This window comes from Xiphophorus couchianus, chromosome 7 (assembly GCF_001444195.1).
Source record: "Xiphophorus couchianus chromosome 7, X_couchianus-1.0, whole genome shotgun sequence".
Taxonomy (NCBI): domain Eukaryota; kingdom Metazoa; phylum Chordata; class Actinopteri; order Cyprinodontiformes; family Poeciliidae; genus Xiphophorus; species Xiphophorus couchianus.
The window spans coordinates 30,426,090-30,439,169 of NC_040234.1; the positions used below are offsets into that span (position 1 = coordinate 30,426,090).

The window sequence follows — 13,080 nt, forward strand, 5'->3', positions numbered from 1 at the left end:
ACATGGGTTTCACTCCTGAACACGCCAAATTGAGCCAGCGTCATTAGACAGTTGTCAGCAAGTCGTTGCGATGTAAAATTAAGACACAGGAGGGGGATATTGTGCTGCCGGGAGGACGAGGATGATGAATCTGTCCATGTGGGTTTCAGGGGAAACTTTAATGCTGCGTTAAAGCTCATCTCGTAAGTTTAAGTATTCAGGAACTTTCCCCAAATATCATTAGCGATTATATCCAAACTAACATTCATCCCAAATATTGAAGGATATATGTATGTATATTTTTCAAATATGACATTAACAGACATAAATATGTTTATGTTAAAAAAGTTTTATTTAGTTCGAAAATTGCTTTTTGGACTGTAAAGCCCTTGACATATTTCAAAGCTGCAAACTTTAAATGATGGGTTTCCAGCTCCAGGCCTCAAGGTGAAGTGTTCTGCTAGTTTTACATGGGTCTCTGCTTCAACATAGCTGATTAGATTGACTAAGAAACAACCTCATCAGTATGTTATATTTCTGCAGAGGCCTGCTAACAACTCCTAATTTGATTCAAGTGTGTGGAATCAGGGAGAGAACGAACATTCAGGATACTGGCCCTTGACAACTGACTATGGACTCCAATAGATTAGCAGAGAACTACAGAATCTGGAAACCAGTCTGTTGTTTCATTAGAAGATCATTTGAAAATGCAAAAATTAAGCAGCATAAAATAAAAATTATGTATGTCTGTTGTTTCAACCCTTGTTACTTTCTGGACACTTTTTTTTTAGATTTTGTTAAGCTATTTTTCAATCCAAGTTCCAACTTAATGCTACCTATTCTTGCACCCCAAAAGCCAACCTTGATGGCAGTTCTCTTTGAAAAGGCCTGAATAAACTCTTTCATCTGGATCAAATGCATTGTTCACATTCAAGTATTTTGTATTCAACAGAAAAAAACATTTGAGATGTCTTTGAGAAAACTACACAGATTTTCAAAAGTGATGGCAACAATAAAACACTTGAAAGCAGTCTGTAAAGAGGACAGGAGAACACAAAAGACTATGTGATCTGAAACACAGTGCTTCAGATCATCACTATATTTTTAACATTGTCAACTTTCCACTTGTGTTGTTTTAAATGTGTAATTTAACCAAATTTGCTAATTTAAATAAAAACTGATGAGGAAGTTGAATTAAGAAAACAACGCACCTTTCATATATATAAAAAAATATATATGAGCTATTATGGCTAGTTGAAAACAGGTACACATTGTTCCTACGGTACATGAATGCATCACAAATCCACCTCCTCCCCCCCGCACAGAAGGTGATTAAGGGACTCTGGACAAACCCAGAGACGCCGCTCCAGCCACTCCCTACGCCCGGCAGATTGTGAGCTCTCAAATCCATCCGGAGCTCCAGTCAAAGTGCTGAGATCCGGATGAGACAGCCGCTTTCAGCCTCATCTAGTACAGCAGACTCAAGTTCAACCGAAAACAGCCGGGATAGGCTTCGGGAGTCCACTCCAGAGTTGGAGAAGCACCCCGGGATCATAGTCTTGTCCGCGGACGGGATTCAGGACGAAGAGGAACAACTCCGTCAGAGCTAAAGAGAGGTGAGTTAGATAAACTCCGCTGCTTAGCTGAGTGAAATAATTATGCTTTCAAATTTTAGTTTGACGTGTACGCGCAACTCCTCAAAAGTTAACTTTGTACTGTCAATGGATTGCCTTCCTCCAGTCTTATTCATTTCTCCTCTTTTTGGAGTTGAGGAGGGGGTTGGGGTTTCACTTATCTCTTTATTTACTTTTTCTTTGAGCTAAAACTGCTCTAGCTAAAACAACGAGTATGAACGTTACGTTCAAACAGCTCGTTTGTACTTCAGAGTAAGAGTCTTGTAGCAGCAGTTTTGTTCACGGTCGCTAATTAGCAACATCTGTGAGCAGGAGCAATTTGAGGCGACGCCAACCGCTGCAGGACAGCGGCACAGTCAAGTCCTCTTTACAAGCGGTTGTCGCATAAGGTCACTTTGTAACTGCACAGAGCAACGCATATTCACAGTCTGTTGAATATGCGGGGTTTGACAATACCAGAACAAATCTGAAAAGTTCAGTTATTTGCGTTATTTGTACAGCGGCGTGTGGGAGGGCGCTTTATCTGGAGCTAGTAGTGAAAATGATGAAACCATTAGTAGTGCGTTTGCAGATTTAAAAGTAGCTACTGGATGTTCTTTCTTTTTGTTCCCGAACACATCCAGACTGACACAAAAGCTGGGCAGGATACTGCAGTTAAAAAAAGGCACTGACGGGGAATCCTCCCCCAACTCTGTGCATTTAATCGATGACGTCACAACAGGCGCAGGAACTTAACTGATCACCTGGTATTGGTAAACAATATGGTAGCTGAGCAACTTTTAACACTCTTTGGCATAGAATTAAGCTTTTACTGGCCTTTTAATGTATGTTAACGCCTCAGTTTTTTCCCATTTCTGCATACCAGCATGTCCCTAATCATCACCCGTAACGCGGTATAATGCTTGGGTGATGCCTTTATTGAATGAAAATTGTAGTTTAGTGTTGATTGATCTGCCCATGCCCTTTTTTGAAGAGCTACTTCCAAGTGTTAATTTATTTTCTGAAATCCATCCAGTGTTGTTAAATACAGTCTTAATTGTTGTGCTTAATAAAAGTAGGATTAGATGATGGAAGAATCTAATTTTAAAAGGATTAAAAAGGATATGCACAAAAAGCTGATTGGCTACCTTACATGTAATGTCACCAGAGCTGTGCGTGGAAGGCATAAAAATATGTGCTACATGAATTGTATGTGGTTTCCTTAAGCCCTTTTGTGATTTCCTCCAAAATCATAGGTTTGTGGAGATTGTTTTTGCAAGGTTTCATTTCAAATGAAGGTTTTACTAAGTTGCATAATTGACAAGTTAAATATGTAAAAATGAGTTTAATGTTGCATAATAGCCTGACAGGCAGCTTTAATAGCTCCTTTGGCTCTTTTTTGGAAGAAATTCCTGCTCAGAATGAATAAAAGTATTCTTCTGTTAGAGGGAAAACTTCCAAGGTTCACCCCTGCTGGCTGGACCTGGATTCTCCTGTGGGATCCAGACTTGTTAGTCACAGTAAAGGCTGATGCCCTATGAGAGTAAAAACTATTGCAGCTCTGGTGGGAAAATATAAAATGAATAATAATAATTAAAAAATTATTTGCATATTTGGCATTTCAATCATCCCCATTACGCCCTGCTTAGGAAAACATCTGTACATTCAGCATTGGTTTTCCAAGCTTGGAGTTTCTCTTGTCTGGATTAGAGAAGACCTTTCTTTTTTTTCTTTTTTTTTTTTTTTTTTTTTTTACGAAATGAGTATGTCTTCCTCCCCTTTGTGGTTTTCCACAACCATGTCCCTCCTTTTCTGGCAAGCTTCCCTGTGGGGATCCAGATGGGAACTTTATTACGCTTGCTCATCAAACAAACATTGATGTAGTGTGACGGTGAAAGGTAGTGAGCTAACAGAGCTGTGGCGAGGAGAGGGGCAGGTAACAATCGTTTAGCTCAGCTGGAAGAAGGGCAGCGTGTGGGACTGGTAGCCAGTAGTTCCACTCTGTGGGAGCTTTTCAGGCAGCCTGCTGGGAGCTGCCACAGTATTTCTAAATGTGCCAAAAACCCCATCAGAAACACTGTGGGGTGATGTGGTCTGGAGCAGGGTGTATAGAGGATCAAAGTCCTTCCACCAATGCCATGGTGATGAATAGTGTTTGCACTTGTCAGTCTGTGTAGTGGGGCGTGTGGCTTGTAATAGGCCTGCGTCAACACGGTTGACGCAGAGAGAAAGCCACTCAGAAGCCAGGAAGAATCAGTGATCCTAGTTCAGGAACTCATCCATATTATGGTACATTAGTATCCAACTTATTTTTCTTTTCTGATTGAAGTCAAACGATGTAAATTTTTTCTGAGTTAACAGTCTTGGAGAAATGTTCACTTTGCAGTGCAGCTCTGGATGTCTTCCACCAGTTCAGCTTAACTGCTTATATTTCACCTCCTTTTATCTCCTGGGAACCACACTACGAATACTGTACATTCATTTTCCTCCTCTCTCTCTCTCCCTCTGCTTCGTCAGGTCCAGCACAGCTGCTTTTTCAATTCACTCCTATAAGGGTTAGCCAGACTAACTGTGCCTCTTATGCAGAGGGCACTTGACTTCACAAATGCACCCTTGTTCTTTTTTTCACATTTTGCTGCTTCAGAGTCAAAATAGTTTTTTAGTTTAACTCCAAAATAACAGCCAAATAAATGTCTTTAATGGAGTGAATTTTACTTCCTTGTATGTCACACCTGCCTATGAACAAACCTGAACCAGAGGAAATATTGTGAAACGACTTGCTATAATACGCATGTTGTGAACATTAAAGACTTGTGCTTTTTCTAATCTGACCAGATGTTGCATTTAATGGTCAACATGAAGAGTTTTCAACTGCTTTGACTGCCATAAAATAGACTCATACAAATTTGCCTGCACCCTTGGTAAAGATCGTAAAATTAAATTGGTTATTTAATTCCCTTTCAAAAAGGGATCCAGACATTGGCTTGTTTAAATTTAAATGGGGCACACGTTGTTTCTCCCACTCTCCTTTAGATCATTGTCATGTTAAAACTTTTATTCAGTTATCTGGCAGAGGCCACTAGATTGTTGTTCAAAATGTCAGTATTTGAGTTCATGAGGAGAAACGAGCCCACAGAATGATTGTTCTTTTACTGTTTTTAATTGTGCAAATATGTGTCCTTGTCCAGTGTAATATTTAGTGGCTAAAAGAAATGCTTCACTGTCATGTTACATTTATACCCCAGAGAAACAGGAAGTAGTGGATTGCTAAGGAGAAGTTCCGAGAAACTCTGGTCAACTTAAAAATATATTTAAGACAGAAAAAATGTTTCATTTACATCAGTTGTATCTGTATTTTTGAAAGGCTGTGCTGCAAAGGGTTATTAAATCATTCATAGATTCATCCTGAGCTGATCTGCAGAACAAGTACTATGCGACTTGTTTTTGCTTATATTTTGCTAACATGTTTCCTTTTGCCACAATTACTGGAATGGTCATAATTAGATCTAAGAAGCTAAGTTTATGCTCATTTACCTTTATAAATTCTCATGAATTTGGATTTGGTTATGGGAAATGACTTTGTATAATTTTGTGGAGTTTTTAGATTTATGTTCTTCACATTTTCCGAGTATGTTGTTGGACTCAAGGAAGCAGAGTTTACTGCACATAGAGTGATCTGTTCCATTCTGAGAGGCAGACTTGGGGCTAACTTTTAGCACCATATAAGACTATGACATCATCTTTCAGGCTGAAGTTATTTTCCATTCAGCTTTCACATGTGCCTGCTCCTAACCTTTTTGCAAAAGAATGACTTCTTCAGATTTCCATGCTTAGCTGGTTCATTTCTCTTATCTTGATTGCCATCCGTGATCTGGTGTTTTGCAACTCTGTTGGTCTGTGCATGTTGAGCTGCTTTGCAAATAAAGAACTTTTTGTTTGGGTTACAGAGTCATGTTTAACCTGCCTGGATGGTTTTGTGGTATGAAAACATACTGACAAATGTGATGACCTATGTTTGCAATAATTTGGAATCAGTCCCAAGGTTAAAGTTTAGACATTTGGGAACAAAGATGTCTGAATTGATTTGTATGAACAACCAATGAAGTATACATATTTAGGTCTATTCAAAATGAGCAGAAGGAAGTTTGGGCTTTTTTTAATATCCTCCTGCCCCACTATTTTTTTAGTCTTCTGTTGTCCTCCTCTTTACATTTTACATTTACCATACCTACACAAACAGATATTCAGAAAATTAAGAAAAAAATATATATCTGCACCTTTTAACATTCATCAAGGAAACACTTTTTAATGTGTGGATTTATACAGCGCTCTAACATTTTTGTAAACAGATTTTTCTTTAGCATTGTAGATTTTTGATTACCAAACAAATTTTCATATGTGACAGTTTTAGTAAATACCAAATAACCCCCCCCCCCCCCCCCCCCCCCCCCGCCCCCCCAAATATTTACGAGGCATAAAATGATCCTAGTTCTATATGAGAAGGCCAACTGCCCACAAAATCTTATGGACACTCTTACTACCCTTGGTGATAACAGTTGCCATCAAGCTTTAGCAATAAATGACAATATGTTAATATATTTTACATTGCTATGGACTTATGGTGGTCCACAGATTTTTGCAGTATTGTTTTCTATTTACATTGGAGGGTTGTCCAGCATGAATGGCCTGCTTAAGGTCACACTAAAGCCTGTTTGATGCTTGTGTCAATTACAGCAAGTTGTTCAAAAAGTTCCAAAAGTCTTGGGTTGTCAACACTTTTTTTCCTTATATTAAAAGGACCTTTGTATTCTTTTAGACAGCAATGGCTTTGGCCTTAACACATTCTCATGGATGTCATATTTGTCTTGTTCCTTATAGTTGAATGATTAACACTGACTTTAACTGATGCAAGTTAGGCCTGCGTTGGTGACCTCCTGCTTGAGGACATTGAGATGGTGTTGGAACAATTTTGTCAGGGTGGACCCCCCATTGTAAATAATTGCTCTCTCTGTGGTTCACTGGAGTCCCAAAGTCTTAAATTGGCTTTGTAACCCTCTCCAGTCTCATAGATGTCTGACCTTGTGTTCTTTTGGTTTGGGCATGATGCTTTTTTGAGATCTTTAGACCTGCTTCATGTTGTGAGAACAATTCTATTTCAAGCGATTTCTCGATTTTTCTGGTCAGGCAGCAATGAGGACAGAATATGGTTGGTAAAATTGAATTCTGCTTGCCAAAAAGTGAGTCATTACAGCCATTTCATGTGATGAGGGGACATTTATATCTTCTCAGTGGTTAGATTATTTTGGGTTGTCTTTTCCCAATTAAAGGAAATTATTACAGAAACTAGTCTGTAAGTTAGCGTTTGTGGCTATTTAAATTTCATAGATCTGAAACTTTACTCCTCTTTTTTGTACTTGAGTAATCACTTTTATGCTTGCCAAATAGTATGACTTTTTTATTTTACTTTCATTCAAGGACATTTTTAGAAGGTTGTTGAAAGCAAATGGTAAAAAGTGCTTTCAGTTGCATCTGCGTGCACCTGAAAGTGGGTGTGCCTGTCATTTGGTGTCCCAACCTCTCCTCTCTGTTTCCTAAAACCCCTGCCCTGCCCTTTGGCACAGCCACATGTGCTGTCGCTGCTTTGTTAGACGGGGCTTTAATCTCCAGCACTGGCAGCTGCTGGGATGTTATGACTGTTCTGCCATGTGACGAGGCCACACCGATCTGCCGTAAATGTCCAGAATAATACCCTCCCAATAATAGATTTTAATATCCCTCATTTCCTCACAGACTGCCAGATTCTCAAACGACCTCTGTCGAGGTAGTGTGACGGAAATCATCTCATTATGTCTCCCCTATGCTCCTTTAAACTGCTTTATTTCAGATTGCAGGTTTGATTTGTTGATCACACTGAATATACTAAGTCTTCACTTTTAGCTGCTTTTATTTTTGAGTACATGCATCTGATAAACCATAAGCTGCTCCACTGACTTTGTTTTTAGTTGGTTTTTGTTTTTTTTTTTAGTGGTGTTTTGCATGCGAGTAGTTGCATGGTGGTTGACCTTTTTGTTTTGAATTTTGTCGTTGCTAAAGGACAGAATTGACACGTGGCCAGATGCTAGACCCTGTTAATAATGCATGTAGATTTAATGGTGTTTTTATTCATGTTTTCCCCTCGTAGCTTGAGCTGGCTTTGAAATCTAGGTCAGAAGCTTGTCTCTCAATATTACTGTGGCATGTATTGAAATCCCAGGTTTAGTCCAGCCATTATTGTCAGCCTTCACATGATAAAATCCCACTTGTGCTTTTATTTTCATGCCCAGGAACTTAACTTCTCTAAAAATGGAGCTCTAATCTGTGGGAAGTATGGATTGGTTTATAAATTGGATCCTGTGCCTTTGGCTCAGAAGCGACCTTCTCACGATATGTAGCATGACACTGTGGAGAAAAAATAGAGGAGCAGCAGGTATTGGCTGGATGAATAATATAGTTTCACCAGAAAAGTATAGGAGTTGAAATGATGAGCACAAAGAAGTAATGTATGTGTTTGAAATGTGTAATTTTTTTGGCAATTACATGTATCCATCACTTGTGTAATCCTTACAAACTACAGCCCATTCTTTCATCAGCTAGTCGCCACAGTTCGACTATGTGAGAGAAGTTTCCTAACTAAACAGACTTTCTCTTTTTAAATGGATGAGGTCAGCGTTTAATGTGCCAAAATTAAATGATGTGTAAATTACAACCATCTGCTGCAACTGGGCATTGTGCCAAACGGGGGTTTGGAGAATGGAGTCAAATGTTGACATGAATGCTACAAGTCAAAAGGCCATTTGACCCCAAAGGCTTGCTACACCAGTAGATCAGGAGACCTAAATTTGACATTTATGGCAACTAAAGCCATGTGGATACATGTGATTCTTCTGATTTTATTATGGAAAATGATGAAGAAATGGGAAGACTGGTCATAAGTTTACATATGCTGCTCATGAGCAAAAATGTTATCTTGGGCTTCCTTTTTCAGGGTGGAGTAATTACATAAACAACTGCAATTCTCTTTTTTTACAAATGTGTGCACAATTTACAATTTATTGTAGTTTTTATTCCATAATGAGTCAATTCTACATAAAAATGACATTTGATTAAATGTCCTAAGCAGGTTTTGGGTGCATTGAACACTATGTTGGATTTCTGGCATGGTTCTGGCTCGATACTTGACAGTTTATGCAGTTTAGTAAAATTGTGTTTACTGGCACAGATTTGTCACTTGTGCATAGTCCACAAATATTTAGTATAGTTGAGGTCAATCATTGTTTACTATTCCAAAACAAATTGAGATTTGTTTTGGATCATTAACTTGTTTGAAAACCTAATTTCTAGCTGCTTTTGCGTGAAGTTGAAGAATTTAGTGATATCCCTTTATTTTTTATTTTCCAATTCACTCTACCTTAATAAACCAGTTCCACTGACAGCAAAACATGCCCGTAGCATGATTCTTCCACTACTGTACTAGAAGGTGGTCCAGTGTTCTTTTATTTCAATCTTATTTGATCTTTACTCCAGGGGATTTCTGCTCATCTATGTCGAGCACAAATTCACTGTTGTTGTAGTGACTTTTTGTTGAGCTCCTCTCAAGTCATGGCAGCATAAAACTTGTTTCACTGTGGACAGCTTCCAGTTCATGAGAGGCTTGAGTCTTGGCTGATCCTGGACTGCTCCTTATCATTCAGACCCGTTTAATTTTCTCTGAGGTTGGCTGTCGGCCTCAGATAGCTAATGCTTGGAAACAATTGGGTGTTCCAATGGGAGAATAATGCCAGGCACTGGTTGATTTCTCCCATCTCCTCTCAGTCCCACAACAAAAAAACAAAACAAGAATGGATAAAGCATGCCACTGTTAAGTTTTTCAAAATCCCTGATCCCAACCTCATTGTAAATTTATTAGCAATGCCTGAAAGCTAGCCCTGACCCAAGAAAGTAGCCATATTAAATAAAATCTAAAATTTCAGCCAAAAAATTGCTTCAATATCTGTATGTCGGTAGCTTCCGAAGGTTACAAGAAGCATGGGATTAATGATTCAACTTGCTCAGGCACATTCAAACAGGTGTATTTATATTAATTAGACCCCATATGTATAATTATAGGCTGGTGTTAATTAGAAGTTGTTTGTATGATTATTACACCAGGGAAAGAATGGTTTAAATAATTTAAGTCCAGAATTAAGAAGTGTTTAAAAAAAAAAATAATTAAAAAAATTCCTAGAAATATTACATTTAAAATAAAAACCTCAATCAAAAAAAAATTGATGCCGCTGGTATTGACCTGTTGAGATTGTAGAAGTCGTTTTCCTCATCTGTCTGTATCTCAGCAATGGGATAATCCGGAGAATTAAATCATGGCTGCAAGGGTTTTCTCTCATTCTCACTCTTTGGATGCAGCCCAAGATTTAGCAGCAGGGAGTGACTTTTATTAATGGGATTGTGTCTATGGCTGCCCAAAGGCCTCTTCTGAATCTGGGCTAGTGGGTTATAGGCACAGGGGGATGAAAGGTTTCCAAGTTGCAGACAGATGTAGTGTGTTTTGGGTAAGAATGGACCAGGCACTTTGGAGACATTCACACATCTTGTTCTTCCCCCAGGTCAGTAAGTGACTTCAGCATCTGTTTTCACCAAGAGTGGGGAGTTGGCTGCGTCCCTTTTAACACCTGCAACTGGACACATTAATTGTCATGAACCTGTGCAGTACAGTGTCTGCAGTATTTGTACACTTTTTGAAACATTAAAAGCTTCAAAAATCACCTTGAGTTATTATAATTGGAAAATACAAAGTATTTGTCTATTTATTCTTCCAACCCATCGCTGCTGCAAACCCATCATGTTGGCTTAGGCTGTTGAGGGGAAAAAAGCAACCAAAAAGCCCATAAAAACATCATGAGGGGATGCAGAGAGCCATAACTCAGCTGTTGACAGGATAATAAGTGGTCTGGTCACAAGGAATACAAATTTGACTTTTTATACAAGGGTGGCAAGAAGGTGCTCTTGTCAGATTGCACCAAATGGATGAGGTCTGCGTTTAATGTACTGACCTCATCCATTTCAGAGTCGAGTTAGATCTCGACTCTGAAGAATCCCACTCAGATTCTTCAGAGTCGAGATCAAGCGGTTGTTCTCTTGTCAGATTGCTGCGAGAACGTTTTGTTGTTGACTAGCAACCTTGACTCATCACCTCCCACCATGTAACATGGTGGTGGTAGGATAATGCTGTGGTGTTGATTTTCTTGACCAGAGATGTGTATAATGAAGCTAAAAGCAGAGTAATTGCATGAAGGTGAACTACTTACTGGATTGCACGGGAATATATTTGCCATTTTCAGGGCAAAAGGGCATTGAATGCAAATGTATGCCACACTTTTTGGGCATAATGCTACTTCCACTTCACAACTGTGTACCACTTTGAGCTAGACTTTGTTGGTCTAGCTCATAAAAATCTAATAAACATTGAAGTTTGATATTGCTACGTGACAAAATATGAAGCTTCAAGGAGTGTAAAAACTTGCTACTATTAAAAAAACATCAAGCCCTACTTGTTGATGCCAATGCATGTAAGAGCAGACATGGCCTGAAGTGCTGGAGGTCATTAAACAAATAAGGATCAAGTAAATTTACATGTACTGCAACTGCACTGAAGATGCATTCCAAATGATTGAGAGATTTAAATACAACAGTCTCTTTATAGAAAACCTAAACAGATTTGTCTAGAACATTAGCAACATCATTATGAAGCTGCACGGAAAGACATGGTGACATCAGAGCAGCCGATTGCTGTTTTCACTCTCCTGAGACTCATTGACTTGAAAGAAGTTGGCTTGCCTTTAAAAGTGCAAAAGTGCAGAGCAGGCAACCAAAGCAGCTGGTGGACATGAGCATCTCTGGGAATGTTTTGGCACCATGCCATCATTCCGGTATATTGTTTGTGGGAACAAATGAGCCAATTTCTACAAACTGACAAGTAAGCAAATTTCAGCCCCTCCCACTCAGATTCTACAGTCGAGATCAAGCGGTTGGCATCAGTGAAGTCATTTAAAATGTCCTGCACGCAAATGAGTCCAAATAATTTGCACCATTCTTTCTTGACTTGCTCAGCCAGACTTTTTAAAGAGTGTTCCCTTCATGCTGAGTGAGCAAGCAGTTTTGGAAATTGACTGCTGAGAACTACTAAGAGCTGGACAACTTTTTTTTATGTGCTAATAACCCTGTACACAGCAGGAGGAGAGAAGACAGGGGGAGCAGTGAAGTAGAAGTCTTCAGGGTATCTTTATTTTTTATTTTTGTCCCCCAGAGCATCAAGCTGTTTCTAAACTTCTACTGAAACTTGATAGGGGTGAAGGCGATGCACCTTGAGGGTCAATCAGATTTTCCCTTGGCCCTATAAAAACTTAGACAAACCTTGACTTAGACAATATTATATCCACAAATATTACTGCTTTTTACACACCACTAATCTAGTTTGATGCATATAAATTATTTCTAAGTCCTGGAAGCGCAATCTAAAATACTTATATTTTAATCTGATTGGCCGGGAGAACAATCACTTATGTCCTTTGGCAGCTGTGATAGAATGATGGATGGGCAGAGATACTTTGACCTGGTGTTTTAGTTTGTGGCTGTGCAGAGATAGAAGATCACTATACGGCTTTATCCACTTAGCTTGTGGGCACAGTCTATTGCTACAGCAGGGAGTAGGTTTTTGGCGCAGCAAAGCCCTACATTAAGGCACTGGGTATAACTGGGCCCCTCTTTTTATCTCCAGCCCTTTAGCAGTGGGATCACAATTAAAAATGGAGATGGGGCATCAACACAAGGCCCAAAACTGCCAAATCCTGCACAGTCTTTGTCATGGTTCATCCCAGCCCAGATTTCTTCACATGCTGAAAATATTAAACTGCAACAAAAAATGGCATTACAGGCAAGCTAAATGCATGCAGTAGATTTTTCTTTCCATTTTCTGTTTAAAAATTGAAACTCCAGGGCAAACATTTGAGTAATAAACATCTCATTTTGTGTTATGATGAAATTGGGGTTATTCATAAGGAGGTTTTAATCAACCTCTAGAGTCAAAACTGAATTTTTTGCCATTACAGCTTTAGGGATTTATTGATTATGATTGGTGACAAAACGACTATGGAGTTAATATTTTAATTGCTCTTATTACCAGTTGGCACAGCTAGTGTTACTAAAATGACGATCTCCGTAATTACAAGGTTATGTAAAAACCTCTGAGGGTGATAACATTTCAATTTCCAATAGGTTCAATGACAGAAGTTATAGCGCTAAAGGAATAAAATGGAGCAACTGAGATATGCTTCACCTTCCTTTTATCTGCCAAAACCTTTGGTCTTTGTCAGCCTGAATGAACAGAAGACATGTAAATCATGGTTTTGGTTTAAATTACATGTAACATCTGTGCATCTAGGTTTTATAAAGGACA

General features: G+C 38.9%; 1 protein-coding gene across 6 annotated transcripts in view; it reads left to right on the forward strand.

The window, feature by feature from the left end:
- Window positions 1-1,310: 1,310 nt before the first annotated feature.
- The window catches only part of myo1b (myosin IB), a 70,326-nt gene continuing 58,556 nt past the window's right edge, over window positions 1,311-13,080 (forward strand). For 5 of the 6 annotated variants that reach the window (XM_028022564.1, XM_028022566.1, XM_028022568.1 and 2 more), the window contains exon 1: window positions 1,311-1,595. The gene's annotated coding sequence lies outside the window, so the exon portion shown is untranslated. The remainder of the gene's footprint in view (window positions 1,596-13,080) is intronic. The other variant, XM_028022569.1, reaches the window with a different exon arrangement.